The sequence below is a fragment of the Sceloporus occidentalis genome, unplaced genomic scaffold, assembly GCF_023333645.1.
Source record: "Sceloporus occidentalis isolate IW3139 unplaced genomic scaffold, rSceOcc1.0.p SCAF_4, whole genome shotgun sequence".
In the NCBI taxonomy this organism is placed as follows: Eukaryota; Metazoa; Chordata; class Lepidosauria; order Squamata; family Phrynosomatidae; genus Sceloporus; species Sceloporus occidentalis.
This window is the reverse complement of record NW_028316984.1, coordinates 59,276,632-59,289,655: the sequence shown is the minus strand read 5'-3', so window position 1 is coordinate 59,289,655 and position 13,024 is coordinate 59,276,632.

Genomic DNA, 13,024 nt, shown 5'->3' with positions numbered 1-13,024 from the left:
CATATTATTATTATTATTATTATTAAAGTGAAATGGAATTTGTACCATTTCCCTGTTCAGGCCCACAGCAAGGATGGGTGAAGGTACACCAGGCAGCTTCTATGCAGCTGTCTGAGGAATTAGACTGAGAAATTCTAGAGTTTCATTTCCTCTTAGTATGAGGCATCTTCCTTTGTTATTGTTATTGGATACTACTGATATGTAGATTGCTTTATCCCCCTCCCCCAAATGCAGTGGATTTGGAAGAGAAGATGGATGGTGCAAACACTGTGCCAGTTGGGAAGAAGAAAAATTACTCAGCAGGAAATGGTAAAGCTCCACGCAAATCAGGCCCGAATGCAACATAGCAAGCCTGACACTTTAATTTTTGTATTTTCATACTGTGTTTCATTTTCTTTTTTAAAAAAAGAAATAAATTGTTTCACAGCAAGAGTTAATGCTTTCTTCTGTCACCACGTTACAGGCTTTAGTTTTCAATTACAAAGAAGGGTGCTGGAATTCAGAAAATATAACTCTTAGAATAAAAGTAAAGCATAAAGGTCAAGGAAGGAAGGATTGGTTCACTAAGTCCCACATGCCAAGCTGTAGAGGTGGCTGCTGGCTGTGGTATCATTGGACAGTGAATTCACTATAGGTTTTATTCTGAAAGTTAAAGGAGCTATCTAAAGGGCCAAACATACTTTGAGGATAGTTCAGCACCTTGGATAGTAATGACATCAGAACCATCAGCTACCCTTACCAAGCCACTATAATCCTGCACAATGCCATGCCTGATATTAGCATACGGTGGAAAGCAAGAACTATAAACCTTATATAATCTTTAACTGGTATTTTCTTTCACCGGTCTGGAGGTAGTGGCCTGGACAAGGTGACTGCCAAGATGATCTCAAGTCACTCTCCTTCCCCTTGTGCTTTGCCGCTGCCACCATTTTACTCCCTTCTTTTGCCTCCATGTGACTGAGGTGCCTTGACTAGGTATGCAAAAACTGAGTAGACTACCTATTTTCAAACCACCAGATGAGATTCCTACTCCCTTCTTCCCAATCTCATGTTTCATGAACTACTGAATTCTACTGTCATCACATCTAGGGCTGTTCTGGTTGCATGTCTTGGCCCCATCCTTGACAAATTGCCTTTGCCTCCCTCCATTGATCTCCAGCTCAGAGCCCAGTCCCAGAAGAGGTGGCAGCTTATGGCACTGTTTCAAGAGAGTTTCTCTCTGTGTATGTGTGCATGCCATTTTAATGCAGTTTGGGCTTTTCTGGGTTTGGTGTTTTCCCTTCCCTTCTTCGGCAGACCAAGATAGTTTCCTCACAGTGGCACCCAGAGAGAAAATACATATCTGGCATTAATGAAAGGTAGCACTCCAAGGAATCAAAGCAATTAAAACAGATCAGAAAAATGTAAGACAAAGCACAAAATATTAATACTGTCTCAATTGTTTTCCTTGTAAAATGTTTCACTTTAAAAAGAGGTGGTTTGTTCTGTAAGAGTTTCCTTATTTCCTGACTGTGTGGGGTGCTTTTGCCTGTAACATAAACTGTGTTTCTGTGTTGTTAGGATTTAATATAGCTGGCATTTTCCAACAGCAAATCAATAATGAACACAGCTCAAGTGTGGCGGAATTAGTATGGCCACTAGAGGGCTATGTAACTCAACACTTTTGATCTGCTCAGTTTCAAAGCTGTGTTAAGTTTCAACTGAAACATGCAGCCTGTCACAAGGGTTTGCTTCAGGCTTCATTTTGCCGGATCAGAGCACTCAAGGCACCAGCTGCTCCAAAGAAAACTCTGACCTATGTCAGAGTCCAGTTGTCGCCTTGATCATTTCTTTCTGCAGGCTGCCCGACCACTCTCCCAGTGTCTTTTTTTGCTTAACTGGATTGCATTGTAGGAAGACTAAAAAGGTAAATCAGGAATCTTTGGATTTCAGTAAATCACATGGAGCAGGGTTGTCAGTGTCACTCAGTTAAATAAATCTTTTGCTGAGCTTTAATCCATGGAGTAAATGCTTAACACATTAGTTTTCAAAAGCATAAAGCAATAGTTTGGAAGGCAACAAAACTTTATCTTATGAAATCCTAGTCCACATATATCTGCACTGGCCAGCCACTCTCTCATCTGCCAAGATTTTGGTGTATCCCACAAACAATATATTGCTGCAGAAATGTTGGTTGCAGCACCAGCCACATAGATGTAAGTAAAGAGACCAGTATTGTGGAAAACCCACACACCTCTGGAAGAATTCAGAAAATACTTTGGAAGAATTTCTCTAGCCAAGAATTGAATACCTGTGTTGAAGACCAATTTCTACCACTGGTAGGCGGTAGTACCCCACTTTTGACTGAAATTCAGAAGTGGAAGCTACGGCCAGTTCCAATATCTGGGTGTTAAAGGGAGGGAGGATGGTATTTTTACAAGCCACCACCCCTGGGAGCCTCAAGGAGGAACTGTCCTTTTCTATTTGTGTTTTCATGTCAGGTTTAAGGGGCTTTAGGGGAGTGGTATGAGCTCCACCCTGGGGGCCATGTCCTCTGTTTCTCCTGTTCTAGTTCCACAGAAAATGCATGGTCCTGACTGTGGGATGTAATAACTTTTCTGTTGTTACTTATGAACGTTTTATTCTATCTTTTAATTTAAAATAATCAAGGCAGCTTGCAACATGTATGTTTTTAAAAATGAAGATATATAGAATCAATGGTGCACTCTTGTGCCTCTGTTGAATTGGGCCTGCTGGCAATAGCCATGGTTAACTCCTAGCATCAAAATGTCAATGCTTTCAAACATGCTTAATATACTTTAAACTGATACTTATCACTGTAGAATTCAGAGATATAGTTGTGTTAGTCTAGAATATCAGTATGCAAAGGGATCTTGTAGTACCTTTGAGACCAACTGTGCAAAATAACCTGTAGCATAAGCTTTTGTAGAGTTGGTCTACTTCCTCAGATACCTGGGTATCAGTTCACTCCATATATCTGAGGAAGTAGTATGTAAAGAGATCTTGTAGCACCTTTGAGACTAACTGAAAGAAAGAAATTGGCAGCATGAGCTTTCATAGACTTCAGTCTACTTCCTCAGATGCGTTTGGCGGAGTGGAAGCCAGGGACAGACATATATATGACATTGGGATGTGAGGACGTCAATACAAATGACAAATCCTTTGTGTATGGAAATGAAGTTGCAGGTCCAATTTTAACAATGGTCATTAGTGCACAAAAGCATAGGAAACTGGTCTTTGTGCATGGAGATGAAGTGGCAGATCCAGTTTGGCAATGGGACTACCCTGTGGTGAGGGGAATAGATTAATGTAGGGCACCCCCATGATAATTGAAGTGCATGTAGTGTGTCAGGAAACTATTGTCTTTGTTCAATCCATTGCTGAGGGACTGTAGTTTGTGGATGAATTCCAGTTCTGCCGTTTCTCTTTCCAATCTACCTTTGCAGTTCTTTTGTTCAGTGATTGCTGTTCTGAGGTCTGAGATGGATTGCCCAGGGAGATTGAATTGTTCTGCCACTGATTTGTGTCCTTTTATACTCCGGTGCATAGACTGGCCTGTTTTCCCAATGTAGAGTGCTGAAGGGCATTGCTGACACAGTATGGCATAGATCACATTGGAAGATGAGCATGTGAAGGCCCTCCTAATATTGTGGGTGATACCATTAGGTCTTGTGATGACATTTCCTGGATAAATGTGTGGGAAGAATTGGCATCTTGGTTTGTGGCAAGGCTTGGTACCTGTGTCACCATCTCTGTGGTGTGTTGTCCTGTAGGTGAGTACCCGTTTGAGGTTTGGACGCTATTAGTAAGCCACCAAGGGCCCCTGAAAAAATGGTATTATTGTCGAGAATAAGTTGTAGTTCATTGATGATGTGCTTTAGTGGTCCCAGTTGGGAGCTGTATGTGACCACTACTGGGGTTCTGTCATTTTTCCTCTTCATTTTGTTCTGTAATAGATCAGTTCTGGGTACACGTTTTGCCTTGTTGATTTGTTTTTTCACTTCATGTGGTTGGTACTGTAGTTTGAGGAATGTTTGTTGTAATTCCTTGCGTTTGGCATCCCTGTCTTGTGGGTCTGACCCCTGTCATTGCCTCCCCCCTCCCTGCGGCTGAGAGCATTTGACTTGCACAAAGACACCTAGTGGGAAGTGGGACAGATCATTACAGGTACAGCTACTACTTTCAGTGGCATAAACTGAATAAGCAAAGTTGTGGAATAAGAAAAATGACAGCAGAAATATGTATAACAGTTTTTATATAATCTGTTGCATTTTTGTAAACCATCAATTTTGAGTTTTTAAATGTAGCTGATACATAAATACATACATATAAATGATTTGTTTTGTTTTTTAAAAAGTAAAGTGTATAGCCCTATCAAGCTGGTCTGTAACATGGCTTAAGGAAACATCTTAAGTAAAGATGATGTGCGTGTGTGTGTTATGTGCCTTCAAGTCATTTCTGACTTATGAACACCTTAAGGCAAACATCTCATGGGTTTTTTTAAAGCAAGATTTGTTCAGAGGAGGTTTGCTATTGCCTTCCCCTGAAGCTAAGAGCATGTGACTTGCCCATGGTCACCCTGTGGGTTTCATGGCCAAATTGAGTATCAAACTCTGGTCTCCAGAGGTATAGCCCAATGCTCAAGCTACTATGTCATGCTGGCTGTCATAGTAAACAAGACAGTAGGAAAATGGTCTGGGGAAAAAAAAAATCAGGTTTCCTAATGTGGAGAGTTTCCTCATCTGACAGTCACTCTTCACGTATGAACAGTGTCCACAGAAAGAAGCAGTTCTAGTTCACTCTCTTCCTTGTTTACTTAACCTATATTGCAGGTTGCCTGAATAATGCTTAACTAATACTGCCGTGTAACGCAATTGAACTGAAATGCAAGTCCCAATGTGTCCAATGACTTGCGTATTTAGGACTGCAATTTATGAAGGCTGCTGTTATCAGATGAAGGTGGTATTTGAAACAACTCATGGAAAAGTAAGGTCTGGGATATTATCAGCACTTCAGTTTGAAATGTATCTACTCAGGAGCAAGCCCCATTCAGTTAAGTGGTGCTCACCTCCTGTATTGAATTGTAACTGTACAGAAAAATCCTATGCATGCCTGCTCAGATTGCAGTCTTCAATCCCAGACCCACTTATCTTCCAAGAGCAGACACGTTTAGAACTGTGTTGTAAATGAATTAACTAGCATAAAAGAGAAATAGCTTTGTTTTCAATCTAAGACAGCTAACTTGCCTTAGTTTCCAGTTTGAAAGCCTTGACAAACTTTCCCCTTTTCTTCTGTTCCAGGCTGGCCACATTAAATGGCTGTTTTTCTAAAGGTTACCGAATCAATCTGTTGGTTTGCTTCAGTGACTTTCCACATGGCCCTTAAAACACTGAGCAATATCAAGTTGATCCAGGGATTAGCTCGCTTGCTGTAGCAAATGTGTTTATGAAACTCTGTGTGGGAATTTGGGGTTAACAAACACTCTATTATATAATAGCTATTCCATGAGGAGCCACCAAGTCATCTGTGCCCCATTCATTAGCTAAGGTCACTGCCTTATATAAGGCAGCACAATTCAGTTTTCTTGTCCCAATCTGGTCACCATTCCCCCTTCAACTGAGCAGGCAGTGTCAACCATTGAAGCAAACTCAATAGAAGAAAATGACTTAAAAATGTATTTGATACCTGAAGTAAAATGTTTACAGAAAAACTGGGATAGTCGGATCCATGGGGACTAATTCTGTAGCAATTTCTAAGGTAACAGAACATATGATGAGAGAGTCATCTCCTCTCTTTGCTTCTTGATCGTCTGATACAAATTTCAACATGATTCATGAGAAATGTCAGGGTGTTCTGTCATCTTTTGCAAAGATATCACTTCTGGTACCATTTCTGCTTAAAACTATTAGCATAGACTGATTTAATTCCCTGCAGACTTCCTCAGTTTTAGTTAGCATTCGATTCCTAATGCCTTTTATGGCCCTTTAGTTTTAACAGGATAAGTTATTCACAACTAACTCCCACCCACCCCTTCAGAACATGAAAATAATGAATCGATAGAACACATGCATACATACCCTCTGTTTTTAAACAGATTTTAAATGATTCCAGTGCCAGAATATAAATAAAACACACACACACACACACACATATTAATCGTGTGCTTTTAGACCTCTGTTAAAGAATAGTTCTGGAGTGTTTTAATTGGTTTTTAATTATGCATTTAATGTTTTAAGTATTTTTATCCACTGTGCATTGTCTCAGGGCCCCTGCTGGGTCACAAGTTGACAAACAAATGCCTTAAATAAATAAATTCAAATATTATTTAGTATTTATTATTTATTAGAGGGAAATACAAGAACTACTTAATGAGAAAAATGTAAGACACATGGAGGAGACAAATAATCAATTTGATTGTTTACTTTAATAGTTTTTTTATTACCTGCAGGGTTTACTTTTATGTATCTCTTTGCTCTGTTATGTAATAAAAACAACATTATCCTGATTTCTCTTTTAAAGAAGCTTTATATTTCCAATGTTGTTGATATATATATATATATATATATATTGAACAAAGAAGTAAAAAAAAAAAAACCCCAAAAAAACTAAAAGGGAGAACAGGGAAGGAGCATACGATGGAGTCTCTCCTAGTTTTCACTCCCTTGACTTTGGCCACTCTTTAATTTATACTTCTTCAGAGCTCACCATCCCTATTCAGCATAGGTACTCATCATTTGTGAATGGGCCTATGGTACTTGTAGCTGAAAACATCAGGAGGAAACCAAGTTGAGAAAGGTGTTTTAACACAATGTTTCCATGAACCCAAACTGTTTTTTTGTTTGTTTGTTTGTTTATCAGGAATAATCCTTGTGATTCCCTCTTTTTGGAGATGTTTCAGGGGAATTTGCAGCTGTGCACCTTCAAGTTGTTTCCAACTTATGGATACCTTAAGGCAAACCTATCATGGAGTTTTCTTGGAAAGATTTGTCCTGAGGCAGTTTGCTTTTGCATTCCTCTGAGGTTGAGAGAGTGTGACTTGCCCAAGGTAACCTAATGGGTTTCCATGACCAAGCAGGGATTTGGACCCTGTTCTTCAGACTTGTAGTCCAGTACTCAAACCACCACACCACATTGGTTCTCTTCAAGGGGATACCTTTCATAAATATAATCAGTGTACACATAATAGCAGTACTCAAGTCCCTATATTGGGAGAAAGGTAGAATATGAAACAACAGCAACAACAACAACAACACAGTTCTTCAGATCTCATCATTCTCCCAGCAATCTAGCTGAGCTCTTTACATGGAGGAGGGGGACATATTAGTGGTAGATGCATCTTGACTCTAACGGATATAACTGTATGTTTCTTTATTACATTTTTATCCTGCTTCTCCCCCCCCCCCTCCCTCTCCCAGTATATATTAAGTAAAGGAAGTAAGTTAATACAACTCTCTCTATATCTATATCTTAAGATAACAAGTAATAACATGAAAACACATCAAACAAAAAATTATGTAAAGTTAAATGTTTGTATGCATAGCATTTCAGCTATCCCAAAGACCATCTTCTATACCCAGATATATAGAAGAGGGTATGAGGCCTATGGCAGAACACCACAGATTTCCCAAAACCTTTGACATGGAAAGTCTGTGGTTTTTGACTGCCTGGCCAACAGCCTGATTTCTTTCTCATTAGGGTGGACTTCATCTCCAGAACTGCTAATACATGTCAGAAATGTTTGGGTGCCAACTGGAAAAAAAAATCCACAGTCATCATGGTCACTAGGTGGTTGGTTCAGGAACTGTGGTCCAAAAACAAAACAAAACAAAACCCTGACACACCTTTCCATTTTCTGATCCACATATTGTTTACATTACCTTGCACTGACACAATTAGGCAGGGGCATTCCCAGTTAATCCTCTGCTGTCCCACCTTTTCAACTGTTTTTCAAAGTGCCACTATTTCTCCTCTTCCTTGCACCCTTCCTTGTTATCCTATGTCTACTTCAATTGCAAAAAGCAAAGCTTTTGACTTATTATGAAAGGCTCTGGAACACCCTTAAAGACATTGGAGTGGCAACACATCTGTTAGTACTGATGAGGAATCTGTACTCAGGACAAAAGGCTACTGTCAGAACAGAACATGGAAAAACAGAATGGTTCCCAGTTGGCAAAGGGGTCAGACTATTTTGCATCTTATCACCCTACTTGTTTAACTTATATGCAGAACATATTGTAAGAAAAACAGACTGGGACACAAAAGAAGGAGGAGTGAAAATAGGAAGAAGGAATATCAACAATCTGAGATAAACAGACAACACCATAATACTAGCAGAAAACCTCCCAGACCTGGAACAACTACTAAAGAAGATCAAGGAAGAAAACACAAAGGTAGGCTTACTGTTGAACACAAAGAAAACAAAAATAATGACCACAGAGAATCTATACAAATTCAACCTAAATAATGGAAACGCAGGCCTGTTACAGACTGCCAAAATAAAGCTGCTTCGAGTCTCTTTGGAGGTATGCTATTTAAATGATGCATGGGTCCTAAGAGTCCGGAGGTCGCGTCAAAGCCACACTCCATTCCTAAGCACTCGAGTGCAGCTTTGGTGCAGCTTCCGGATTCTTAGGATGCATGCATCATTTAAACAGCATACCTCCAAACAGACCCGAAGCAGCTTTATTTTGGCAGTCTGTAACAGGCCATAGAAATAGTTAAAGAATTCTCATACCTGGGATCAAAGATTGATAGCAATGGGGAATGAAGCCAGGAAATTATGAGCAGCTATGAAAGAACTATAAAAGATCCTAAAATGCAAAGATATACAATTGAGCACAAAAGTTAGAATCATACAAGCCATTGTACGCCCCATTACCATGTATGGATGTGAGAGATGGACAGTTAACCACTTCTCACAGAACCAATTCATTGGCGATGTGGTGCTCGAGAAGAGTGCTGAGGATTCTATGGACACCCAAAAAGACAATCAAGTGGTTCCCAGGCCAGATCAAGCCAGAAACCTCCCTGGAAGCCAAGATGACAAGGCTGAGGTGTCATACTTCAGACACATCATAAGACACAACTCATGGGAAAAACAATAATGGTAGGAAAGGGAGGAAGGCCACATGATAGATGGATGGACTCTATTAAGGAGGTCATCAGTATGACTTTGCAGGAACTAAGCAAAACAGTGGAGGACAGGGAGCCTTGAAGATGCCTCATCCACAGGGTCAACATGGGTCGAGATTGACTCAAGGGCTGTTAACAACAGAGAACAACAACTTCAATTGCTGTAAACTGAGTTCAAATTGCAAACACAGTTTGCACTCAGTTAACTCAGCAAGGAGAGATGAGAGGATGGGGTCAAATCTTGCCCTTCTCAGTAGGCTCAGGCAAAAAGAAACTGCTGCAACCTCTCCTTGGTTGTGAGTTCTTCCTCTGTAACAGCTTTTGCTGTCTTGTTCACAATCTGATGTTGTTTGGCACATGTGTCCTAATTTTCATCTGTTAAATGTTGGAGGCTATGTGGTTTGTGCACAACATAAGAAGAAGAGGCAAGGTGTGAGGGTAGGGGAGGCCCAGGCAGTGGTCTGTGAATAAGCTTGTGATAGCGTTCCTTGTTTTCAGTTAATCTTCTCTCACAGTTCTTGCTAGATTTCTGCCTCTAGAAGGGAGTGATTTTGGAGCATGTCAAATATAGTTCTGTGTAACAGTTCATGCAAAATGAAGAACACTAGATTAATCTCCATTCTTTTTCAACACAGACTTTGAGTTTATGTTGCTTAGGGAATATGTACAAAGCTAGGGAAAAGTCATCAAGAGTTCATTTGACTGGAAGTTTTTAATTCTTTAGGGAAGCCAAAACCAATCTCTTCAATATGACATTGAAAATGTTTTCTGCTAACATCTGGCAAATCTGTTTGTTTGTGTTATCCACCATTGCAGAACTGTTATTTATAGAGTTTGTATTCTAATTTACATTTTAATTTTATGAGCGGATTGAGAATTCTTTAGAAGCTTCTTCAGTTGGTGTCATTCAGCATAGAGTAGAATAAGCAGCCCAGTACTACATTTGGAAATTATATTTTAAAAAGACACCTTAATTAAAGTTTAACTTAACACTTCAGTAAACTCTTTACCCACTAGTATATATATTCCCCTTGTCAAGCTGAGCTTTTCCCTTTTTTTCTGTAGAGATAAGGACCCTTTGAAATATAAAATATGGATCCAATTTTGGAGTCATTTTGTTTGATAAATGCTGCTGGGGTTTGTTGGAATACTGACTGAAACATTGTTGCAAAAGTTACTGTTTTGGATGACGGCCCCTGGAATTTACCCAGATGGCACACAGGACACTCTAGTCCAAAGGGGGTAACATTTCCAAGCTCAAACAACTGAACGTGAGTTGCAAAACTGGTCTCTCTGAATTCTCTCTTTCTGGTTGTGAGACAAAATTAGATTAGAAAGGCTCTTAAGTGTGAATTTTTGCCTAATTTTTTGTGAAATCAGATTTGAGAATTTCTCCACAGTTGGAACAAGGAAAATAGGCATATCTCAATCTTGTAACACCATGAACAAACCTGATCTTGTCTGATTTTGTAAGCCAAACAGGGTTGGATCTAGCTGCTACAACAGAATGGAATTGTTGTTGTTGTATGCCTTAAAGTCATTTCAAACCTATTGCAACCCTAAGGTGAATCTTTCATTGAATTTTCTGGGGCTGGGAGTGTGTGACTGACCTAAGTTCACCCAGTGTGACTGACCTAAGGTCACTTCCATGGACAAGCAGGGAATTGAACCCTGATCTCCAAAGATTAAACCACCACACTACACTGGTCCTAACACCATGGAATACCATTGAGTAAATGGATGGGACAACATCAAGAAATCTCAAGGATTTCCAGGTAGGGCTATGAAAGAATACTGTCTCAAACTGTAAAGAGCCACTACAAATCAAAGTTCACAATATGGAGGTGGATGGACCAATTGGACTGATTTACTATAAGTCTGCTTCCTGTGTATTTTACTTACACGGTTCCCAAACTCCTGAGTAGGACTGGTGTTTCCTACATAGCCAGATGCCACAATTGTTTAGGACAATAGTGGCACCATGCCTGGAAAGAGAACTGCTTGAAACCTGAGGACTCAGTGCTGGTCTGTGTTGATAATATTGATCTAGAACTATGTAGGCAATCAGTTTCAAGAACATGATGAAATCAATGGGGACAAGTGAAATCAAATGAAAATAAATGAAGACGATGTAACTGAAAATGACAACAATGTTCTCTAATGGAAAGCAAATTAAGACAATCCAAAATCAGATAACCATTTGGCATTCAACATATTGTTTTAAATTATAGGATTCACAACTGATTGGGATAAAATTAAGCTATTGTCTTAAAAATGACATTTAATATTCTGAGAAAGTATTAAGAGATATTAAAGAGATTTTAAGAAATGGCATACAATATGAAGAGTGTGAAGGTCCAAAACCTTAGATTTCTGTTTTGGTAATCATTTCCAGTATAACACAGTGAGATAAGAAATTTATCTCCCTTCTAGATGCATGCAAGGATATGATAGCTTACTTACCAGAATGGCCATTGGTCCAACTCATATACTAAATCATTTTCCAGGCATAAATTCTTAATCTTCTGTAGCTGACAGAAGTCTCAGAAAAATACTGAGTTTTGCAGGAATGAAAAAAGGGTTAAAGTATTATCTTGGTTTGACAGTGCATCAAGGGTTGCTGACTGAAGTGTATGGACCATAAATGATTTGGATTCTGTCAAAGAAGCTAGGCAACAGTAGATACTGTCAGATAATGTTGCACATTGCAGGTAGTACCCCTTTTTGTAATTGTACTATGATCTGCACTGGCTGCCTATTCGCTTCCGGGCGCAATACAAGGTGTTGGTCGTTACCTATAAAGCCCTAAATGGCTTGGGCCCAGGGTATCTGACGGACCGCCTCTCCCCATATAATCCGCCCCGCACCCTCAGATCATCAGGGCAGCAACTTCTAAGAGTTCCGGAGGCTAGATTAGCTTCTACCTCTAGGAGGGCCTTTACGGTCTCGGCCCCCAGCCTCTGGAACTTGCTGCCAATGGAGCTCCGTGCAGCCACCTCCCTACCCCAATTTAAGAAGGGGTTAAAAACTTATTTATTCAAACAAGCCTACCCCTGAACATTTCCCCCTGAATATGTACTCTCCTCCCCCCTTCCCTCTGCCAGTATCAGACTGGCATGAGGCTGTAATATTTTTAATATGTTAGGTCTTATTGTGATACGGTTTTAATATATTCTATTTGTTGGATGTATGTTGTATTGTTGATCTTGTTGTACACCGCCCTGATTGAAGAAGGGCGGTATAAAAATAAAACTTTTATTTATTATTATTTTACTATTGTGATTCTGTCTACAACAATTTCAATCAGATATTTTATCAGTCCATTTGAAATTGCTTCCAGGGTAACAACCTGGTGCAAACCAAAATATGGATTATTAGATGTGGGAATCATAAGAGACAGCAGAAGTGAAGAAAAGGAGATGGAAAATGGTGAAAGGTCTGGAAGCCATGCCATATGAGGAGTAACTTAGGGAGCTGTATATGTTTAGTCTGGATAAAAAAATGGTTAAGAGGGGACATGATAGTCATGTTTAAATATCTGAAGGAATGTCACATCAAAGAAGGAACAGGTTTGTTTTCCATGGCTCTAGAGACTAGGACAAGGAGCAATGGATTCAAACTTTAGGAAAAGAGATTTCAACTCAACATTACGAAGAACTAGGGATGTAAAGAATATTCTCCAAAATTCGAAAATTAGGAGAAATATGCCTAATTCGACAATTTCGATAACATTTTAGAGAGGAGAAATTCTGAGCAGTTCTCGATCAATGAGTAAGAATCTTGATGGTTAGTCATTTCGAAATGAAAGGGAGAGAAGAAACCTTCATCTGACTCTCGATGGCCACTATTTGCATATTTTGTGTAAGAAAAGCTACCATTCATCCTGGAGGCT